Here is a 22314-nt window from a genome sequence, read left to right on the forward strand (position 1 = left end):
TATTGTTTGTTGTTTAGTATGATACCTTCCGTTTGAGTTCCTTATATTGTTACCTATGTGCTTTCCATTTAGCATGTTATTGTTATAGCTGTGAGCACCTAATTTTTTACCATGCTTGAATTTTTTCCCACTCATCTCACCAATACATCACTTCCCACTCCATCATTCTCGCTCCCATTTTTCACACACATGTCCCCACTCCACTTTCCCACTCATTCCCCCACTCATGTCCCTCACTCATGCCCCCGCCCTTTGTCCTCCACTCCTTGTTCTATACTCACAACCGCATATCCCCATTTCCTTCACGGACAACACACACACATGGAGATATAGATCTGAAAATAAAGAGATTAGAGAGGAGGAAAAGCGGAAAGAGAGAGAGAGAACGAAAAAAGCATTTTGCTTTTGTATTTTCAAGATCCATAGAAAAAGCTGAAAAATCAGCCATTAAAAGCCCTTAAGGTCCATAGTTCTCCTACCCATAAGCCTCTTCTTTAGTCCTTTTTTTCTCCATCAAAATACAACTTCTTTTGCTTTAAAATAGCAGCTATAATGTGCTCAATTTCAGCCTAAAACACCCCTAAAAACAGCCATGAAACTTCTCCACTTTTTAGTGAGTTTTGTGTTTCCGACAAGGTTGTGCCATTGGAGGCTCTCAATTGTGGTCGCTGCTCTTGGTTTGATTGTTGAGTAGCAGCAGTTTTAAAGTTTGGATTCAATCAATACAAGGTCTATTTTAACTTCCCTGACCAATTTTTAATATGCTGTTTGTTTCTTTGTCTTTTTAGCCATGTGAATATTCTATTTTATAAATGTGATGATTGTTTGTTTCCTTGTCTTTTGTCAACTTAATGCCTTGAACCAGTAAATCTAACGAATTAAACATATATGAAAAATGTTTGTTGCTTTAAAAACAAAAGCATTTTTTTGAAATATGTTTAGATTGGGTAAGACCGTGAGATTTATCGGCGCTAGACTAGAAAGATTTGGACTTAATTCAAAAGAGGGTTAAGACATGCAATTTCTTTAAGTGGCTTTGGTCATAAATTAATTAGACAAAATTTTGTTTTATTAATTTGGTTGGCGTTGAGTCTTGGAATTGGATTAATCGCATCAAAACAATAAAAAAGGAGGCACGTATTTGAGCCGGGTTTATATGGAATTTTTTGAGTTGCTATTTCTTTGTTTACTTAATTGATGTGGAATTTTGAATTTCTCGCCCATCTGCTCTGTTTAGAGAATTAGTTGATATTCTAGTTTCACTTTTTTGAGTTTGTTACTTATCTAGTTGGTTTCTTGTTGGATATTAAGTTAGTTGAACATTTTAAAGTATAGCGGGGTTGTGGGGTAATTTAACAAGTTATATGAATTTGGGTTTAGGTACTATATCATCTTAGTTAGTCCATTGTTTCCCCTAATAAATCCATAACAATAGAATAGACTTTCTTATCCTTCTAAAAAATAATCTTTCATAATTCATGGCCTTACAATAATCTCAAATCATAAAAAAAAATAATCAAATTATGAATATTCGTAAGATGTTGTTAGGTGCGTTTTAATCTATTAACGTGATTATGTACACGTTCGCGTGACATAGTTATAATTTTCAAAATAAATCAAGGTACGCGTTCGCGCGACATTGGCCAAACAATCCTAACAAATAAATAAAGTGTTATTAATTATGTACAAGTACGCGTGACATGATTTTGGCACAATAAACAAAACGGATTCACACACGTGATTCGTTTCAAAGATAATTCTATATTTTAATAATTAAAAGCGGGTAGATAAAATATGAGAACCAATAAATCACAGTTTATCCAAAATTAATTCAAGCCAAGTTATAATCAATAAAGCGATCGTGCTAGAACCACAGGACTCGGAGAATGCCTTACACCTTCTTCCCAGTCAACAGAATTTCATACCCGGACTTTGTTTTCGCAGACCAATAATGAAAGTGTAAAATCTTCCTTTGAATAGGGATTTAAATAAAAGGTGACTTGGAACACCCAAATATCAAATTCCAAGTGGTGACTCTGAATAATAAAATAATCTCTACTTCAAAAATGTCACTTTAATTGGAAAAACTCTTTAACCCATAGCAATCCATAAAATACATATCTTTTTGGGGGTAAAAAGGGGTGTGACAGCTCTGGCGACTCTGCTGGGAAATTCAAGAATTCGAGCTTGTACATTGATTTTATTTGGCTTTATTAATTTTTGTATATAACTGTGATTTATTTTGGGCCTAATGTGCTACTTGCCTGCTCTTTACCGCTTTGATATTGTTGAATTGTAAATTGTCTTCTTGCGCACCCCCTCTGAGTCTTCTGAATACAATCTCGGGAATCACGGATACGCACCTCATTCCTTTTTGAGATAAAGCCGGTGGGCCTGGGCTCCCGGTGAAGGATTATTAGTCACCCATGTTTAAGAACGGGGAGGGTCCAGTAGTTAAGCCGGAGAAGTATTGCTCCCGGTACGCTACCCCTTCCCAACTCGAGTTGTCTACTCGTTTTATGGCCAGTCTAGATACACCTCATCCCCTAGAATTTTTAAAAACCTAGAAGAACAAGCCACATGCCTTGTTATCCCTAGTAGAATCGTTTTGTTGCATCATGTGTATTTGACTTAGCAAAACTCGGCACATGGACCGAGTACGTATAAGGCAGATATCCTTTTTGAAAGCAACATGTTCACTTATGTGCTGCTTGCTGCATCATTTGGAAGGCTTGCTTGCATTTGTTGACCAACTTTTAGAAAATTAGTTGAGAGGAATTGAAAAAAAAAAATAATTCCCTAGTCTTGGACCGAACTACGAGGGTCTGATTCTCACCGGATGTGAGATACGTAGGCAAACTTTATCGGTTCCGGCCCCAATTTTCAAAAAACAAATCCAAAAAATATTTTTTCTTTCTTTAATTCCTTCTTAAAATTCTTTCCTTAGAAAATCCAAAATAAAAAAAGAAATCAAATCCAAAAATATTTTCCTTCTTTTCTAAAGTCTTTCATTCGTAAAAAAAATAAAAAATAATTCAAATCAAAATCCAAAATATTTCTTTTCTTCTTTAGAAGTCGTTCTTTTGGAAATTCAAAGGCAAAAAAATCAAAATCCAAAAAACTATTTTCTTTCTTTCGAAAATTACCAAAAAATAAAAATAAGCCAAAAATATTTTCTTTCTTCTTTAGAAGCCTTTCTTTCAAAAATTCCAAAACCCCCCCCCCCCCAAAAAAAAAGAAAATTTTAAAATCCAAAAATATTTTCTTTATTCTTAAGGAAGTTCCCTTTCAAAATTTCCCCCAAAAACAAAAAATAAAAAATTCAAAATTCAAAAATATTTTCCTTGTTAGAAGCTTTGTATATGCGTAAAACGAATAGAGGGAAAAAAGTTAGTTTATTTACTTTATTCATAATCTTTCCCAGAACTACGCAAGATCTGATTCATGCGGTGTCATGATACGTACGCAGTCCCCATCGGATTCGATCATTGCCATTAAATAAACTGAGTGAAAAAAAATAAGAAAAAGAAAATTGAGTGAAAAAAGAAAAGAAAAGAAAAGAGTGACTAAAATAACAGAGAAAAACAAAGACCGAAAAACAACCAAAAAAAAGAAAGAGTGAAAAAACCCAAAAAGAGAACTCTTTGTCCAATTTGAAAAGAAAATAGCGAAAAGTTTCCATGGGCATGCTGTCAAATGGCGCGAGCAAGCCGCCAGGGTAAAGCCTCCAACGGACGAAGCAGAAATAGTTACGGTTTTCCTACAGGCCCAAGAGGCGAACTACTTCTAGAACATGATGTCCGCTATGGGTAAGTCGTTCGCTGAGGCTATCAAAATTGCGGAGATGGTCAAAAATGGTCTAAAACGGGCCGAATTTTGAGTCATGCTGCCTTTAAGGCCACATCACAGGCCGTTCAAAATTGTTCGGGGGGTTCAGTAAACAGAAATTGGAGAGAAAAAGGGAGCCATGATGGCTTCGAGCTCGAAAGGAGCTCGCAGGGTATTCAACCAATCATATAAGCTTTCTATGGTTCCACGACACTATTATCCCCATCAAGATGTTGCTTATGTCATGGCACCACCTCCCTATGCGGTGATGAATGTACAACCTTACACGCGGCCACAACATTCTACACAAAATCAAGCTCCGCATCCCAGAAATGCCCGTCCCTACCAAGTTCCATATAATCCCCAACCAAATTTTCTCCAATACAATCCTCGCCCAAGAGATCCCCTCAGAAGGAATCGGTTCATACCTATTGGTGAATCATATTCAAGTTTGTTTCAAAAGCTAATCGGCCTAGGCCCGCTGCAGCCAGTGGCCCCGAACCGGCTAAACTCCGAGTCCCCCTCACACCGAGCTGATACTAGATGTGAATACCACTCTGGAGAAGTGGGACATGATACTGAAGATTGTTAGACTCTCAAAAGAGCAGTGGAGAACCTCATTGAGGTCAAAAGTCAATAGTTCTCAGGAAATAAGAAGCCCCTAATTTGACAAACAATTCGTTGCCTGCTCACAACACTGGCCCAGTCATTGGAATGATCTGTGATGATGAGGAATTTGATCCGGCACTGAAGGACATTGCAGCCATTGCCGAGACAGAAAAAAAATGGTCGCCAAATCTAAAAGTCCCCTGTCAGACGAGAGTCTCGGTAGCTGATCTTACTATCCTTTCTGCGTCCGGATTATTTCAGAGTGTAATCCGGATGTTTAATTTTATTGTCTTACTTTCCGATGTAAATTCTTCTATCTATAAAAATTTAAAAACAATCAAATAAAATTAATATTTCATTGTCTAGGAATGTCTCTTTTCGTAATCTTGTTATTTTTCTTATTCTCTTTTCAATTCTGTTCATGCAAATTTTAATAACATGACATGCTTGAGGAATTCATGCCCAGATCCTAAAACGTTGTTAGACCCCGAAATAATGAGTCAAGAAATAAAATGTTTTGAAGACAAGGCTTGTAAGAAACAACAACAACAAGGCTTGAAAGAAAATAAATAGAAAATTAGAACGAAGTTGAGATTCCCTCTCTTCAGATCATTGTTGAAGTCGAGATTGAGGATGAAGATTTGGTCAAGAACTAATTGGAACAATTGACACTAATTGATGAAAAATGATTTGTCACGACCAAAAATCCCGCCACAGGCATCGTGATGGCACCTAGTCTCTAATACTAGGTAAGCCGATTTCAATTACATTTTTGAAGCCATTTTATTTAATTAAATAAGTAATCAAAACTAACAGCGGGACAAATAAAAATATACAACCTCCCAAGACTGGTAGTACTGAGTCGCGAACTCTAGCTGAATACATGATATGATCACAAGGACCAAATATACAATATTGTTTGATTAAAAATTAATAGTACAATGAAATGAACAGACTCCAAGGGACTGTGACGACCAAGCATCTCTACCTTGAATCCTTGCGATCACACTCTAACTCTGTTTGGGTCCGATACCTCCAATACCTGGCTCTGCACAAAAATGTGTAGAAGTATAGTATGAGTACACCACGGTCGGTACCCAGTAAGTATCAAGACTAACCTCAGTGGAGTAGAGACAAGGTACAGTCAAGACACTCACTAGTCTAATAACCTGTGCAATATAGTATGCAAAATAATACTGGAAAATAACTAGCAATGATAACAACAAAATCAACCAGTGATATAACAACAATGCAACAAGAACATCATAATTATTGCTCAGACGAATAAGGAACACAGGTACAACCAATTAATCAAGTCCTTCAAATATAAATTCTTTCGCCTATATATTTTTCAAATAATAATTTTCAGGATATAATACTTTCCAATAAATATATTTTCAAGTAAAAGTCACCATGTGACACCTCATTTCACAATCATAAAAATTACGGATCTCAGCCCACTTTCATTTTTTTTTTCACGGCACCTCGTGCCCATATTTCTATCACCATCACACGGACTACTCACGTGTCAAAATATCAATGTATATAAGATCCGCAGGATCAATTTATTTTCACTAAAGTAAGGTTAAAATCTTTAAATCAAGTAAGAAATCAACAAAGGAATGAATTTATTTTAGAAACCATTTGGGTGAAGAAAATGGCATTCCAATTAAAATGAAGCATCCGATAACTACTAATTTGGATGTAAAATTTATTAAATTAAAACATAATAGCAATTTCTTTTATTCGAAACAACTCAATTCTCGAAAACCAGTAAAAAGATAAACACAAATCTGTAGAGTCTTGTACAAGGAGTCAAAGCCAATACAATACAATAAGGAATGCAAAACACATAATAAAATCAAATAATACATCACGGAAGAACACAAGAATTTACATATCACGAAAAAAATAAAATAACCAAAGGCAAGTGCATCCATAGAAAAATATCAACAAAGGGCACTCTGGAGGTACCGCCTCGTAGTCCCAAAAGTAAATATGCAAGACAGGGGGGATCTCCCGAGGTACCGCCTCGTAGTCCCAATGTAAATATGCTGGGCAGGGGGATCTCCCGGAATACCGTTTCGTAGTCCCAAAGTAAATATGCAGGGCAGGGGGATCTCCCGGAATACCGTTTCGTAGTCCCAAAGTAAATATGCAAGGCAGGGGGATCTCCCGGAATTCCATTCTGTAGTCCCAAAGTAAATATGCAGGGCAGGGGGATCTTACGGAATACCGTTCCGTAGTCCCAAAGTAAATATGATTTCAACAACTGCACATCAAGTGCTCACATATCATAAATGGTTCATCAAGTGCTCAAATATTTCAACTTGCTACTGAAACCAACAATACATCATTTTCCACAATAAGGAGCCCATGGCTTGACCATAATGTGCACAAAAATCTTAACAAAAATATTCGGGAGTGAACAACTCAACAAAATAATATTTCACATAAATTCAAGGTGGCAATCATACCAAATCATCATATAAAAATAATTTTAACAAACAGGGATCTAGGAATGAAAAATAGAGGATTTAATAAGTGCTAATAATTTCCAACTTAATACATAAGGGCGTCTAAGGATTTTAATCAATGAAATTTGTATATATATAAACCAAGTACGTACTCGTCACCTCGCATACATGGTTTTCAATTACACAATTTGCACATAATACTCAATGCATAAGGAGTATTTTCCCCACTCGAGGTTAAGCAAGACACTTACCTTATTGAAGTTGTGCCGATATTCCAGAATCACCTTTTTGCTTGAATTGGCCTCCGGACAGCTCAAATCTATCCAAATTAATGATATCACTTCATTAAAATTCATCGGAAATAATTCCGGATAATAAAACACCAACTTAAAATTTTATTCTAAAGAGTCAGCGCGGGGCCCGCCCCTCGGAACCCGACAAATTTTTACGAAATCCGAACACCTATTCCGATACGAGTTCAACCATACCAAAATTATCAAATTCCGATAATGGATCGCCCTTCAAATCTTAAATTAAAGTCTAGAGGATTTCTACCATTTGCAACCCAATTCACTAATTTAGTGATAAAAACAACAAAAGATTCATGTAATTTAACCAAAATCAAGTTAGGAATTCTTACCCCAACGTTTCCCTTGAAAACCTCTCGAAAGAATTGCCTCACCCGAGCTTCCTTGGTCCAAATATGGAAGAATGAGAAGAATTTGGACTTTATTCTGCTGTCCAGGGATTTGTTCTTCGCGTTCGCGACCTTTCCCTCGCGTTCGCGAAGAACAAATTCTCCAACAACCATTTTCAAACTCTTCTCAGACAGCCTCTAGTATAATTGTCATAACGTTTTGTACAAATCTCCAAATGACAAATGGTTTAACTTTCTAGAAACTAGACTCAAAGAGCTATAACTTTTATTGTTGCTCATCTCCCCATTCCTTATAGATTGCGAAATATTATCTTCCAAAGTCAGCCCTATGCAACAGAGATTTCCAAACTCTTCCCAGATAGCTTGTAGTGTATCCACCATAACTTTTGGTACACAACTCCAAATATCAAATGGTTTACCTTTCTAAAAACTAGACACAAATGGATACAACTTTTAGTTTCGGATCATCTCCAAATTCCTTATAGATTGCGAGATATGAGCCTCTAAATTTAGATGAGGAACAACAAAATTTCCTTCTTCGCGAATGCAAGAATCTCTTCGCGAACGCGAAGAACAAAGTCCCAACAGCAAAATCTTTCTTCGCGAACGCGAGAGGCTCCTCGCGAACGTGAAGAACAACACCAGAACCAGCAACCAGCAGCATCAAAACATGACCCCGTCCAATCATACCAACCAGTCCCAATACATAACACGAACCTGCTCGAGGCTTCAAATCACATCAAACAACATCAAAGCCATGAATCATACCCCAATTCAAGCCTAATGAACTTTGAAATTTCAAATTCTATATCTTGTGCCGAAACACATCAAATCAATCTGGAATGACTTCAAATTTTGCACACAAGTCATAATTGACATAACGAAGCTATTCCAATTTCCATAATCGGATTCCGGCCCCGATATCAAAAAAGTAAACCCCCCGATCAAACTTTCCAAAAATTTATCTTTCGCCATTTCAAGCCAAATTCCTCTACAGAGCTCCAAATAATTTTCCGCACATGCTCCTAAGTCCATAATCACCATACGGAGCTATTGACATCATTAAAATTTTATTTTGGACTCGTATTCATACAGTTTTGACTACGGTAAAAATCCTAAGACTTAAGCTTCCATTTTGGGGACCAAGTATCCCAAATCACTCTGAATCATCCGGTAACTAAATTCAACCACGTACACAAGTCAATACACATAATAAGAAGCTGCTCAGGGCCTTATGCTACCAGACGGAGCTTAAATTCTTAAAACGACAAGTCGGGCCATTACATAATTGGCCGCAGTTTGCAACGGGCAGTCGTACCAACAAAGAATGGCTCGTGTATACAGCAAGAAAGTGCAGCCCAAGAAATTTGAAATAGGAAAACTCATTCTGAGACGTATCCTCGCACCTCATGAAGAAGCTAATGAAAAATTGGCTCCAACTTGGAAAGGTCAATACATTTTAACGAGAGTACTGCAAAAGGGAGTGTTGTACCTGGAAAGCATCGAAGGAAATGTCCTTGAAACAATCGTCAACGTGGATGCATTCAAAAGGCACTATGTTTGACCCTCTATGTAGCATTAATGCTCTCCGATTGCGATGACGAAGGCTTTCTTTCTTACTATCCGAACACTACCAATCCTTTGCAAACCCTTTGAGCCAGTTCCCTTTCTTTTATTACCCTCTTTGGAACCCGAAAGTTATTTTATATATATAAAAAAATGGAAATGAAAAATGAAAAAAAAACAAAATAAAAAACAAAAAAAATCAAATTAGAAACAAAGTTCATTAAACTACGTTCGACTTGATTCGGAAAGAATACGTAGGAAGTCTCTATCTGGGGTTCAGTCACACTAAAATAAAAATTCACATTCCCCCAAAAGTTGAAACTGGGTAGATGTTATAATAGTTCGGCAATGGTGTCGCCTGAAAGGTTCCAAAGTTGTAATTCAATCCAAATATTTTTTATCCAAATCCTTTTTCAAGTCCTTCCGATCAATCAACGAGATATTCAAAGTTGGAGGATACAGTCACTTGTATCTCATGCAACCAAAACCAGAATAAGATAAATAAAATGAGAGGGTCTTATTGGTGAAAACCCTTACGGCCACCGTAAGGCGATGGGGGAGTAAAGAAGTTAAAATGAGAGAGTCTTTGTGATGACAAAAAATATCATCTTTAAATTTAATAAGTAATTTTGTGTTCTAAGACCTCGAAAAGCACCATTTATCATTCATCGACTTGCGTGTGCAGTCCGTACAATTTTCCGGAAAGTTTTTATGTGAAAAATAGATTAAAATGGGAAATAGAGCTTTAAAACTTAACTTAGTTGACTTTGGTCAACATTTTTAGCAAACGGACCCGGGTCAGCATTTTGACAGTTCTGGTAGCTCCGTATCGTGATTTGGGACTTGGGCGTATGCCCGAAATTTAACTTGGAGGTCCCTAGCTCAAGTTATGACCATTTAACGGAACTAGCAATTTAAAGGCTAAATGTTTCAAGTTTGACCACGGGGTTGACTTTTTGATATCGGAGCCGGAATCCGATTCTGGAAATTTGAACAGCTCCATTAAGTAATTTTTGACTTGTGTGCCAAATTTAAAGTCATTCCGGATCCATTTAATATGTTTTGACACGAGATTGGCAAATTGAAAGTTTAAAACTCAAAGTTCGAATCGGGGTGTGAATTGTAATTTCAGTGTTGTTTGACGTGATTTTATACCCCGAGTCAGTCCGTATTATGTTACGGGACTTGTTGGTATATTCGAGCGGGGTCCAGAGTACCCCGAGAGTGAAACGGATTAAAATCGAAACAAGAATTGGACTTAAGCAAAATCTAAAATTTTGAGTTCTGATGTAATCGCACCTGCGGAATTTTGACGGCAGGTGCGAGCTCGCAGAAGCGAGACTTCTATCGCAGATGCGGTCTTCGCAGGTGAGGCCCTTTTGCGCAGAAGCGGACGTCGCAGATGCGACATTTTGTCCGCAGGTGCGGAACCTCGCCTGGCAGTCCCACTTCGCATATGCGAGCTTTGTCTCGCAAATGCGAGACCGCAGGTGCGAAAATATAGCCCGCAAATGCGAAAATGCTGGCCAGAATACATAAAATCGGGTCTTAGCCATTTTTACTCATTTTTGAATTTTAAGTCTCGGATTCGGGCGATTTCAAGGGGGATTTTCACGACTTTGAACTGGGTAAGTGTTCTTTATCATAAAGTGATTATATTTCACAAATCCATGTCTATATGTATCATTTATTTCGGATTTAGATGGTAGAAATTGAAATTTTTGTAAAATTTTCCAAAAACGAAAAATTAAGATTTGAAGGTCTATTTGATAGCGGAATTGGACAAATTTGGTATGGTTGAACTCGTATCGGAACAAGTATTCGGATTTAGCAAGTTTTTCCGGGATTTGAGACGTGGGTCCCACTGCCGAATATTTTAATGAATTTCATATTGTTATCCGGAAAATTTATAAATTCATATGGAATTAATCCTTATGATTAGTATTGAATATATTGAATTGTTTGTGAATAGATTTGAAGCTTTCGGAAGCAAATTTAAAAGAAAAAGCTGTGGTTGAATAATTGATTGGAATTTGCAAAGCGAGGTAAGTGTCGGGGTTAACCTTGACTTGAGAGAATAGAACCCTTAAATTGTTTGTTATGTGAATTGCATGTAAACAACGTATAGGCGAGGTGACGAGTGTCTATACGTCGTCAAATTAATTGTTTGCCTGCTTATTTGAAAAATCATAAATTATTTTTAATCATAAATTAATTATTATAATAATTGTTTCTCTCTTATTCTTTGCAAATATAATTTTTTGAATTCCTGCATTAATTGTTACATGCTATTTGAATTATGTGCCATAATTGTTATTTGACATTTAGCATAATAAATATTAAACTGCCTATTTGCTCTCTGATTTCTATAATAATTTGCTATTTGTCATTGTTTGCTTCATAATTAAACCATAATTATTGTATGCTTGTTGTCTCGGAATTTTATATTAATTGTTACATTTATTGGGAAAAATTTCTTCTATAAGAACTGGTAAATGAAAATGTTGGAGGAGCGGGTTGCACGCCGCAACATGATTGATTATAATGAATATATTGGAGGATCGGGTTGCACGCCGCAACGGACTTATTAAAAGTCAATATTGGAAGATCGGATTGCACGCCGCAACAAACTTATTAAAAGTTAATATTGGAGGATCGGGTTGCACGCAGCAATAAACTTATTAAAAGTCAATATTGGAGGATCGGATTGCACACCGCAGCAGACTTATTAAAAGTCAATATTGGAGGATGGGGTTGCATGCCGCAACAGACTTATTAAAAGTCAATATTGGAGGATCAGGTTGCACGCCGCAACAGACAAGTTAAAAAGTTAATGTTGGAGGATCGGGTTGCACGCCGCAAACAGACTTGATTAAAATGAATATGTTGGAGGAGCGGGTTGCACGCCGCAACAAAACTGAATGTCGATATATTGTGAGAGCGGGTTTCACGCTGCAACATAAATAATGGAAATGATAATTTGTTATGACTACTGAGTTGCTTTCAATTATTATAAATGAATTACTTGATTTATTCCTATTATTGTTGTTGTTACTAATATTAGCGTACAAGTTAATGTAAGTGAACCGCCTTAGCCTCGTCACTACTTTGTCGAGGTTAGGCTCAGCACTTACCAGTACATGGGGTCGGTTGTACAGATACTATACTCTACTCTTCTTGTGCAGATTTTGGAGTTGGTCCCAATGGCGTATCATAGACTTTCAGCTATCAGAGGAGACTTGAGGTATAACTGCATGGCGTCCACAATTCTGAAGTCCCCGTCTATTGTACTTTAGCTGTGTGTTTATTTCCAGACAACTTTATATTATTCAAACCTTTATTTGTATTTATTCTAGAAGCTCGTGCACTTGTGACACCAATTCTGGGATGGTATTTAGACACCGTTGTTTGATGGAATATTTCACTATATTTCAAACTTTTCTTCCGCATTTGTTTTCTTGTTATTAATAAATTTAAAATTATTTAAAAATGGATAATATTATTCTAACATTGGCTTGCCTAGCAAGTGAAATGTTAGGCGCCATCACGGTCCGAAGGTGGGAATTTCGGGTCGTGACAGTTGGTATCAGAGCACTGGGTTACATAGGTCTCACGAGTCATGAGCAAGCTTAGTAGAGTCTGAAGGATTGGTACGGAGACGTCTGTACTTATCTCTCAGAGGCTATGAAGTTTAGGAACAATATCACTTCTCTCTTATTCTGTCGTGCGATTTTATTCTATCATCGATGATTGAACCATTGTACTCTTATTCTCTCGTAGATGGTGAGAACGCGTAATACTTCTACCGATGGACAGGGACTAGAACCCCCAGTGGCAACTATGGCCAGGGGTAGAGGTCGAGGCCGAGGTCGTGCTAGAGGCCGAGGTAGAGCTCAGTCCAGAGCTCGAGCAGCTGCACTTGTTGTAGAACCTCAGGTAGACCTTCAGGAGGAGGTCCCAGTTCAGAATGTACCAGTTGGACCAGTTCAGGTCCCGGAAGGATTCATAGCCACTCCAGTGCTTCAGGACGCTCTAGTCCGATTGGTGAGTCTTATCAAAGGTGTGTCCCAGAATGGTACATTTCCAGTGGCACCATCCATCTCACAGACTGGGGGAGGAGCACAAACTCTTACGGAGGGAGAGAGAGTGAGGAGGTTCATTGAGGGACTCACTCACCCTATCAGACTTCAGATGGCCAAGGAGACCGGAAGTGAGATTTCTTTTCAGGCGGCTGCTAATGTCGCAAGGAGGATCGAGATGGTTCTTGCATTGGAAAGAGGGCAGAGGTCCGATAAGAGGCCTCATCAGTTCAGTGGTTACAGTGGTGCCTCGTCTGGAGGCAGGGGTAATTTTGGTAGGGGTCATCCTCCCAGACCGTTTCATTCAACACTTCATGTATCTCCCGGTGCTTCAGGGAGTCACGGTCCTATTATGCCTTACTCTGGGCAGCCAGTATTCAGTGCATATTCAGCTTCTATCAGTGCACCACTACTCTAGAGTTACTATAGTGGTTATCCGGCCCATCTGGGTCAGCTTCAGCTTCAGCAACCACGGCATCAGGATGGGTGTTATGAGTGTGGGAACATTGGTCACATCAGGAGGTATTGCCCTAGATTGGCGAGTAATAGATCTCGGCAAGATTCTCGTGCCATCATACCGGCACCGATTGCTTCACCGCCTGCTTAGCTAGCTAGAGGTAGGGGTCAGGCAGTTAGAGGTGGAGGTCAGGCCATTAGAGGTGGAGGTCCGACCATTAGAGGTGGAGGTCAGACTGTTAGAGGTGGAGGCCAGCCAGTTAGAGGCTGTCCCAGAGATGCAGTCCAGAGTGGTGGGGCCCAGCCCCGATTTTATGCTTTTCCAGCTAGGCCTGAGGCCGAGTCATATGATGTTGTGATCACATGTATCATTCCAGTTTGCCATAGAGATGCTTCAGTTCTATTTGATCCAAGATCTACTTATTCCTATGTGTCCTCCTATTTTGCTTCATGTTTGGTTGTGCCTTGTGATTCTCTGAGTGCTTCTGTGTATGTATCGACACCGGTGGGAGACTCTGTTGTAGTAGATCATGTCTACCGTTCGTGTGTGGTTACTATTGGTAATCTTGAAACTAGTGTGGATCTTCTACTTCTTGATATGGTAGATTTCGATGTCATCTTGGGTATGGATTGGCTGTCTCATTATCATGCTATATTGGACTGTCATGCCAAGATAGTGACCCTAGGTATGCCGGGGTTACCTCGGTTAGAGTGGAAAGGAACTCCCGGCCATTCTGCCAGTAGGGTTATTTCTTATTTGAAAGATCGGCGTATGGTAGAGAAAGGGTGTCTAGCCTATTTGGCTTATATTCGCGATCCCAGTGCGGATGTCCCTTCTATGGACTTAGTACCAGTTGTTCGTGAATTTTCAGAAGTATTTCCTGCAGATCTGCCGGGGATGCCACCCGACGGAGATATTGACTTCTGTATTGATTTGGCTCCGGGCACTCAGCCAATTTCTATTCCACCATACCGTATGGCCCCGCCAGAGTTGAAAGAATTGAAAGAGCAGTTATAAGCCTTGCTTGATCAGGGATTCATTAGACCCAGTGTCTCGCCCTGGGGTGCACCAGTATTATTTGTAAAGAAGAAAGATGGCTCGATGCGGATGTGTATATATTATCGGCAGTTGAACAAGGACACTATCAAAAACAAATATCCGCTGCCAAGAATTGATGACTTATTTGATCAGCTTCAGGGTGCCAAGGTATTTTCGAAGATTGATTTGAGATCTGGTTATCATCAGTTGAAGATTAGGGCATCTGATGTCCCTAAGACAGCTTTTCGGACTCGGTATGGGCATTACGAGTTCCTAGTGATGTCATTTGGGTTGACAAATGCTCCAGCAACATTTATGGATTTGATGAATCGGGTGTTCAAGCCTTATTTGGATTCTTTTGTGGTTGTATTCAATGATGATATCTTGATTTACTCCAGCAGTCGAGAGGAGCATGAGCAGCATCTTCGAAGTGTGCTTCACACCTTGAAGAATAATCAGTTATATGCCAAATTTTCAAAATGCGAGTTTTGGTTAGACTCAGTTGCCTTTTTGGGACATGTTGTATCGGCAGAAGGCATAAAGGTAGATCCTAAGAAGATTGAGGCTATTCAGAATTGGCCTAGACCTACTTCGGTTATAGAGATCCGGAGTTTCCTGGGTTTGGCAGGTTAATATCGTCGGTTCGTTGAAGGGTTTTCATCTATAGCAAGCACCTTGACCAGACTAAACCCAGAAGGGTGTTCCATTCAGATGGTCAGACGAGTGTGAATTGAGCTTTCAGAAGCTCAAGACCGCTTTGACTACGGTGCCAGTATTGGTATTACCCACAGGTTCAGGATCGTATACAGTATATTGTGACGCATCTCACATTGGGCTTGGTGCAGTATTAATGCAAGATGGAAAGGTAATTGCATATGCGCCGCTTCAGTTAAAAGTTCACGAGAAGAATTATTCTGTTCATGACCTAGAATTGGTAGCCATTGTTCATGCACTGAAGATTTGGAGGCATTACCTCTACGGTGTCTCATGTGAGGTATTTACTGATCATCGTAGCCTCCAGTACCTGTTCAAACAAAAGGATCTTAATTTGAGGCAAAGAAGATGGATGGAGTTGTTGAAAGACTATGATATCACCATTTTGTATCACCCCAGAAAGGCCAATGTGGTGGTCGATGCTTTGAGTAGAAAGGCTGTGAGTATGGGCAGTCTTGCGTATATTCCGGTTGGTGAGAGGCCATTAGCTGCAGATGTCCAGACTTTGGCTAATCCGTTCGTGAGGTTAGATATTTCAGAACCCAGTCGGGTTCTAGCTTGTACAGTCGCTCGGTCTTCTTTATATGAGCGCATCAGAGAGAGGCAATATGATGATCCTCACTTACTTGTCCTTAAGGACACGGTCCGGCACGGCGATGCCAAACAGGTTGCTGTGGGGGAAGATAGAGTTTCGCGAATGCAGGGTCGTATTTGTGTGCCTAATGTGGATGGGCTTCGTGAATTAATTCTTGAAGAGGCACACAGTTCTAGGTATTCTATTCATCCAGGTACCACCAAAATGTATCAAGATTTGCGGCAACATTATTGGTGGAGGAGAATGAAAAAGGATATAGTTGCATATGTAGCTCGGTGTCTGAATTGTCAGCAAGTTAAGTACGAGCATCAGAGACCTGGTGGTCTGCATCAGAAGTTAGAAATTCCTGAGTGAAAGTGGGAGCGTATCACAATGGATTTTGTTGTTGGGCTCGCACAGACTCAGAGAAAATATGATGCAGTTTGGGTCATTATGGACAAGTTGACCAAGTCAGCACATTTCATATCAGTGGCAGTTGCCTATTCTTCAGAGAGGTTAGCTGAAATTTACATTCGTAAGATTGTACGCCTTCACGGTGTGCCCATGTCTATTATTTCAGATTGAGGTACGCAGTTTACCTTACATTTCTGGAGGGCTGTACATCGTGAGTTAGGCACGCGAGTGGAGATGAGTACAGCATTTCATCCACAGATAGACGGACAGTCAGAGCGCACTATTCAGATATTGGAATATATGCCCCGCTCTTGTGTTATAGACTTTGGAGGTTCTTGGGATCATTTCTTGCCACTTGCGGAGTTTGCTTATAATAATAGTTACCAGTCGAGCATTCAGATGGCTCCATATAAGGCATTATAGCGAAGGCGATGCCGATCACTAATTGGTTGGTTTGAACCGGGAGAGGCTCGGTTGTTGGGTACCGATTTGGTACAGGATGCCTTGGATAAGGTCAAGATTATTCAGGATCGACTTCGCACAGCTCAGTCTAGGCAAAAGAGTTATGCCGACGGTAAAGTTCGTGCTATTGCATTCATGGTTAGAGAACGAATATTGCTCCGGGTTTCACCTATGAAAGGTGTAATGAGGTTCGGAAAGAAGGGCAAGTTGAGCCCTAGGTATATCGGACCCTTTGAAATTCTTGAAAGGGTCGGTGAAGTAGCCTACAGGCTTGCGTTATCTCCTAGTTTATCAACGGTTCATCCGGTGTTCCATGTGTCTATGCTCCGGAAATATCATGGTGATCCGTCCCATGTGTTAGATTTCAACTCGGTCCAATTGGACAAAGATTTGACTTACGAGAGGAGCCGGTGGCTATTCTAGCCCGGCAGGTCCGACAGTTGAGATCAAAGAGTTATCCTTCAGTTCGGACGCAATGGAGAGGTCAGCCGGTAGAGGCATCTACCTGGGAGTCCAGTCAGACATGCAGAGTAAATATCCACACCTTTTCTCCAGCTCAGGTACTTTTTCTAACTCCATTCGAGGACGAACGTTTGTTTTAGAGGTGGAGAATGTGATGACCCAAAATATCATCTTTAAATTTAATAAGTAATTCTGTGTTCTAAGACCTCGAAAAGCATCATTTATCATTTCTCGACTTGCGTGCGCAGTCCGTAAAATTTTTCGGAAAGTTTTTATGTGAAAAATGGATTAAAATGGGAAATAGAGCTTTTAAACTCAACTGAGTTGACTTTGGTCAACATTTTTAGCAAACGGACCCGGGTCAGTATTTGACAGTTCCGGTAGCTTTGTATCGTGATTTGGGACTTGGACGTATGCCCGAAATTTAATTTGGAGGTCCCTAACTCAAGTTATGACCATTTAACGGAACTAGCAATTTAAAGGCTAAATGTTCCAAGTTTAACCACGGGGTTGACTTTTTGATATCGGAGCTGGAATCCGATTCTGGAAATTTGAACAGCTCCGCTATGTCATTTATGACTTCTGTTCCAAATTTGAAGTCATTCCGGATTCATTTAATATGTTTTGGCACGAGATTTGCAAATTGAAAGCTTAAAACTCAAAGTTCGAATCGGCGTGTGAATTGTAATTTTAGTGTTGTTTGACGTGATTTTAGACACCGAGTCAGTCCGTATTATGTTACGGGACTTGTTAGTATATTCGAGCGGGGTCCCGAGTACCCCGAAAGTGAAACAGATTGAAATCGGAATAAGAATTGGACTTAAGCAAAATCTAAAATTTTGAGTTCTGGTGTAATCGCGGAATTTTGACCGCAGGTGCAAGCTCGCAGATGCGGTCTTCGCAGGTGCGGCCCTTTTGCGCGGAAGCGGACGTCGCAGGTGCGACATTTTGTCCTCAGGCGCGGAACCTCGCCTGGCAGCCCCACTTTGCAAATGCGAGCTAAGTCTCGCAAATGCGAGACCGCAGGTGCGAAAATATAGCCTGCAAATGCGAAAATACTGGGAAGAATACATAAAATCGGGTCTTAGCCATTTTTACTCATTTTTGAGTTTTAAGTCTCGGATTCGGGCGATTTTAAGGGGGATTTTCACGACTTTGAACTGGATAAGTGTTCTTTATCATAAAATGATTATATTTCACAAATCCATGTCTATATTCATCATTTATTTCGGATTTAGATGGAAGAAATTGGAATTTTTGTAAAACTTTCCAAAAATAAAAAATTAAGATTTGAAAGTCCATTTGATATCGGAATTGGACAAATTTGGTATGGTTGAACTCGTATCGGAACGGGTGTTCGGATTTCGTGAGTTTTTTTGGGATTTGAGACGTGGATCCCACTACCGAATATTTTAATTAATTTCAGATTTTTATCCAGAAAATTTGTAAATTCATATGGAATTAATCCCTTTGATTAGTATTGAATATATTGAATTGTTTGTGAATAGATTTGAAGCTTTCGTAGGCAAATTTAAAAGGAAAATTTGTGGTTGAATAATTGATTGGAATTTGCAAAGCGAGGTAAGTGTCGGGGTTAACCTTGACTTGAGGGAATAGAACCCTTAAATTATTTGTTATGTGAATTGCATTTAAACGGCGTATAGGCGAGGTGACGAGTGCCTATACGTCGTCAAATTAATTATTTGCCTGCTTATTTGAAAAATCATAAATTGTTTTTAATCATAAATTAATTATTATAATAATTGTTTCTCTCTTATTCTTTGCAAATATAAATTTTTGAATTCCTGCATTAATTGTTACATGCTATTTGAATTATGTGCCTTAATTGTTATTTGACATTTAGCATAATAAATATTAAACTACCTATTTTCTCCCTGATTTCTATAATAATTTGCTATTTGTCATTGTTTGCTTCATAATTAAACCATAATTATTGTATGCTTGTTGTCTCGTAATTTTATATTAATTGTTAAATTTATTGGGAAAACTTTCCTCTATAAGAATTGGTAAATGAAAATGTTGGAGGAGCGGGTTGCACGCCGCAACATGATTGATTATAATGAATATATTGGAGGATCGGGTTGCACGCCGCAACAGACTTATTAAAAGTCAATATTGGAGGATCGGGTTGCACGTCACAACAGACTTATTAAAAGTCAATATTGGAGGATCGGATTGCACGCCGCAATAGACTTATTAAAAGTCAATATTGGAGGATCGGGTTGCACGCAGCAACAAACTTATTAAAAGTCAATATTGGAGGATCGGGTTGCACGCCGCAACAGACTTATTAAAAATCAATATTGGAGGATCGAGTTGCACGCCGCAACAGACTTATTAAAAGTCAATATTGGAGGATCGGGTTGCATGCCACAACAGACTTGTTAAAAAGTTAATGTTGGAGGATCGGGTTGCACGCCGCAACAGACTTGATTAAAATGAATATGTTGGAGGAGCGGGTTGCACGCCGCAACATAACTGAATGTGGATATATTGTGAGAGCGGGTTGCACGCTGCAACAGAAATAATGGAAATGATAATTGGTTATGACTGTTGAGTTGCCTTCAATTATTATAAATGAATTACCTGATTTATTCCTATTATTGTTGTTGTTACTAATATTGCGTACAGGTTAATGTAAGTGAACCGTCTTAGCCTCGTCACTACTTCGTCGAGGTTAGACTCAGCTCTTACCAGTACATGGAGTCGGTTGTACTGATACTACACTCTGCACTTCTTGTGCAGATTTTGGAGTTGGTCCCAGCGGCGTACCATAGACTTTCAGCTATCAGAGAAGATTTGAGGTATAACTGCATGGCGTCCGCAGTTCTGAAGTCCCCGTTTATTGTACTTTAGCGGTGTGTTTATTTCTAGACAACTTTATATTATCCAGACCTTTATTTATATTTATTCTAGAAGCTCGTGCACTTGTGACACCAATTCTGGGATGGTATTTAGACACCGCTGTTTGATGGATTATTTCACTATATTTCAAACTTTGCTTCCGTATTTGTTTCCTTGTTATTAATAAATTTAAAATTATTTTAAAAATGGATAATATTATTCTAACGTTGGCTTGCCTAGCAAGTGAAATGTTAGGCACCATTACGGTCCGAAGGTGGGAATTTCGGGTCGTGACAGTCTTGTTAGTGAAAACTCGCAAAGAGCACTATAAGGCGATGATGAGAAGAGAAATGAGAGAGGTTATCTTGTGAAAACCAGCAAAGGGCACTACTAATCAAAAAGAGGATCCTCATTAGCATCGACACAGACCTGGGCAAGGTTTCTCGATTTCGAGGCAAAAGTTGTGATGAATTTCTAAAGGTCGATTAGTTTATAGGGATCAGGCATCCAGTCCAAAAGGCATGTGATGTTTATTGAAGTTTTCATGTATTCCCAGATAAGTCCTTTAATTTTTGTTCCCCGAAAGGGACACCTCTTGTTTATACTCATTCTCCATTCCATTGTTGTTTTTCTTTGAATCCCTTCCGGTATAACTTCGTGTCAAAATAAAGGCAAAGAAAGGATGGTAAGACCGATTACAGGGCTCTCGTTTGAAGCGAACAGATACATTAAAAAGACACCCAACCTCGGTAAGGGCATCAAGGCCACAAATTGACCACTACTTTGAACACTCACAATTTTTCTTTGTTTGCAGTAGGAACAAAGCAGTGCAAAATGGCAATTCCTAAAGGACGAATGTCACTAAAGGTAAGTTTCCTCAAAATCTCCACTTTCCTTTATTTTTAGCATGCATCACTAATGTTCATACCTCTCATTTTCGTTAGCTTAACCCGGGTAGAACCTTTTTCGCCTAAGGGGATCTAGCTCATAGTTCCGGGTACAAATACTCTTCGCCCAAGTTTGTTTTTCATAGCTTAACCCACGTAGAACCTTTTTCACCTAGGGGGTCCAGCCTATAGTTCCGGGTAGAAGTACTCTTCGCTCAGGTTGTTTTTGCGTAGCTAACCCAGGTAGAACCTTTTCGCCTAGGGGGATCCAGCTCATAGTTTCCGGGTAGAAGTACTCTTCGCTCAGGATGTTTTACGCAGCTTAACCCAGGTAGAACCTTTTCTACTAGGGGGATCCAGCTCATAGTTCCGGGTAGAAGTACTCTTCGCTCAGGATGTTTTACGCAGCATAACCCAGGTAGAACTTTTTCGCCTAGGGGGATCCAGCTCAAAGTTCCGGGTAGAAGTACTCTTCGCTCAGGTTGTTTTACGTAGCTGAACCCAGGTAGAACCTTTTTGTCTAGGGGAATCCAGCTCATAGTTCCAGGTAGAAGTACTCTTCGCTTAGGATGTTTTACATAGCTTAACCCAGGTAGAACCCTTTCTCCTAGGGGGATCCAGCTCATAGTTTTGAGTAGAAGTACTCTTCGCTCAGGATGTTTTACGTAGCTTAACCCAGGTAGAATATTTTCGCCTAGGGGATCTAGCTCATAGCTTCGGGTAGAAGTACTCTTCGCTCAGGATGTTTTTCGTAGCTTAACCCAGGTAGAACATTTTCACCTAGGGGGATCCAACTCATATGTCTGGGTAGAAGTACTCTTCGCTCAGGTTGTTTTACGTAGCTTAGCCCAGGTAGAAACCTTTCGCCTAGGAGGATCCAACTCATATTTCCGGGTAGAAGTACTCTTCGCCCCGGCTTATTTTTCGTAGCTTAACTCAGGTAGAAACTTTTCGCCAAGAGGGATCCATCTCATAGTTCCGGGTAGAAGTACTTCTCGCTCAGGATGTTTTACGTAGCTTAACCCAGGTAGAACCTTTTCGCCTAGGGGGATCCAGCTCATAGTTTCGAGTAGAAGTACTCTTCGCTCAGGTTGTTTTTCGTAGCTTAACCCAGGTAGAACTTTTTCGCCTAGGGGGATCTAGCTCATATTTCTGGGTATAAATACTCTTCACCCAACTTTGTTTTTCGTAGCTTAACCCAGGTAGAACCTTTTTGCCTAGGGA

General features: G+C 39.5%; 1 long non-coding RNA gene across 1 annotated transcript; it reads left to right on the plus strand.

Moving 5' to 3' along the window:
* Positions 1-273: 273 nt before the first annotated feature.
* LOC138896688 (uncharacterized) lies at positions 274-20364 on the plus strand. The gene is made up of 3 exons (XR_011410080.1): positions 274-729; positions 12324-12382; positions 20105-20364. It is a non-coding gene; the product is annotated as an uncharacterized lncRNA (long non-coding RNA).
* The last annotated feature ends 1950 nt before the right edge of the window (positions 20365-22314 follow it).

Source organism: Nicotiana tomentosiformis, chromosome 8 (assembly GCF_000390325.3).
Source record: "Nicotiana tomentosiformis chromosome 8, ASM39032v3, whole genome shotgun sequence".
NCBI classification, from domain to species: domain Eukaryota; kingdom Viridiplantae; phylum Streptophyta; class Magnoliopsida; order Solanales; family Solanaceae; genus Nicotiana; species Nicotiana tomentosiformis.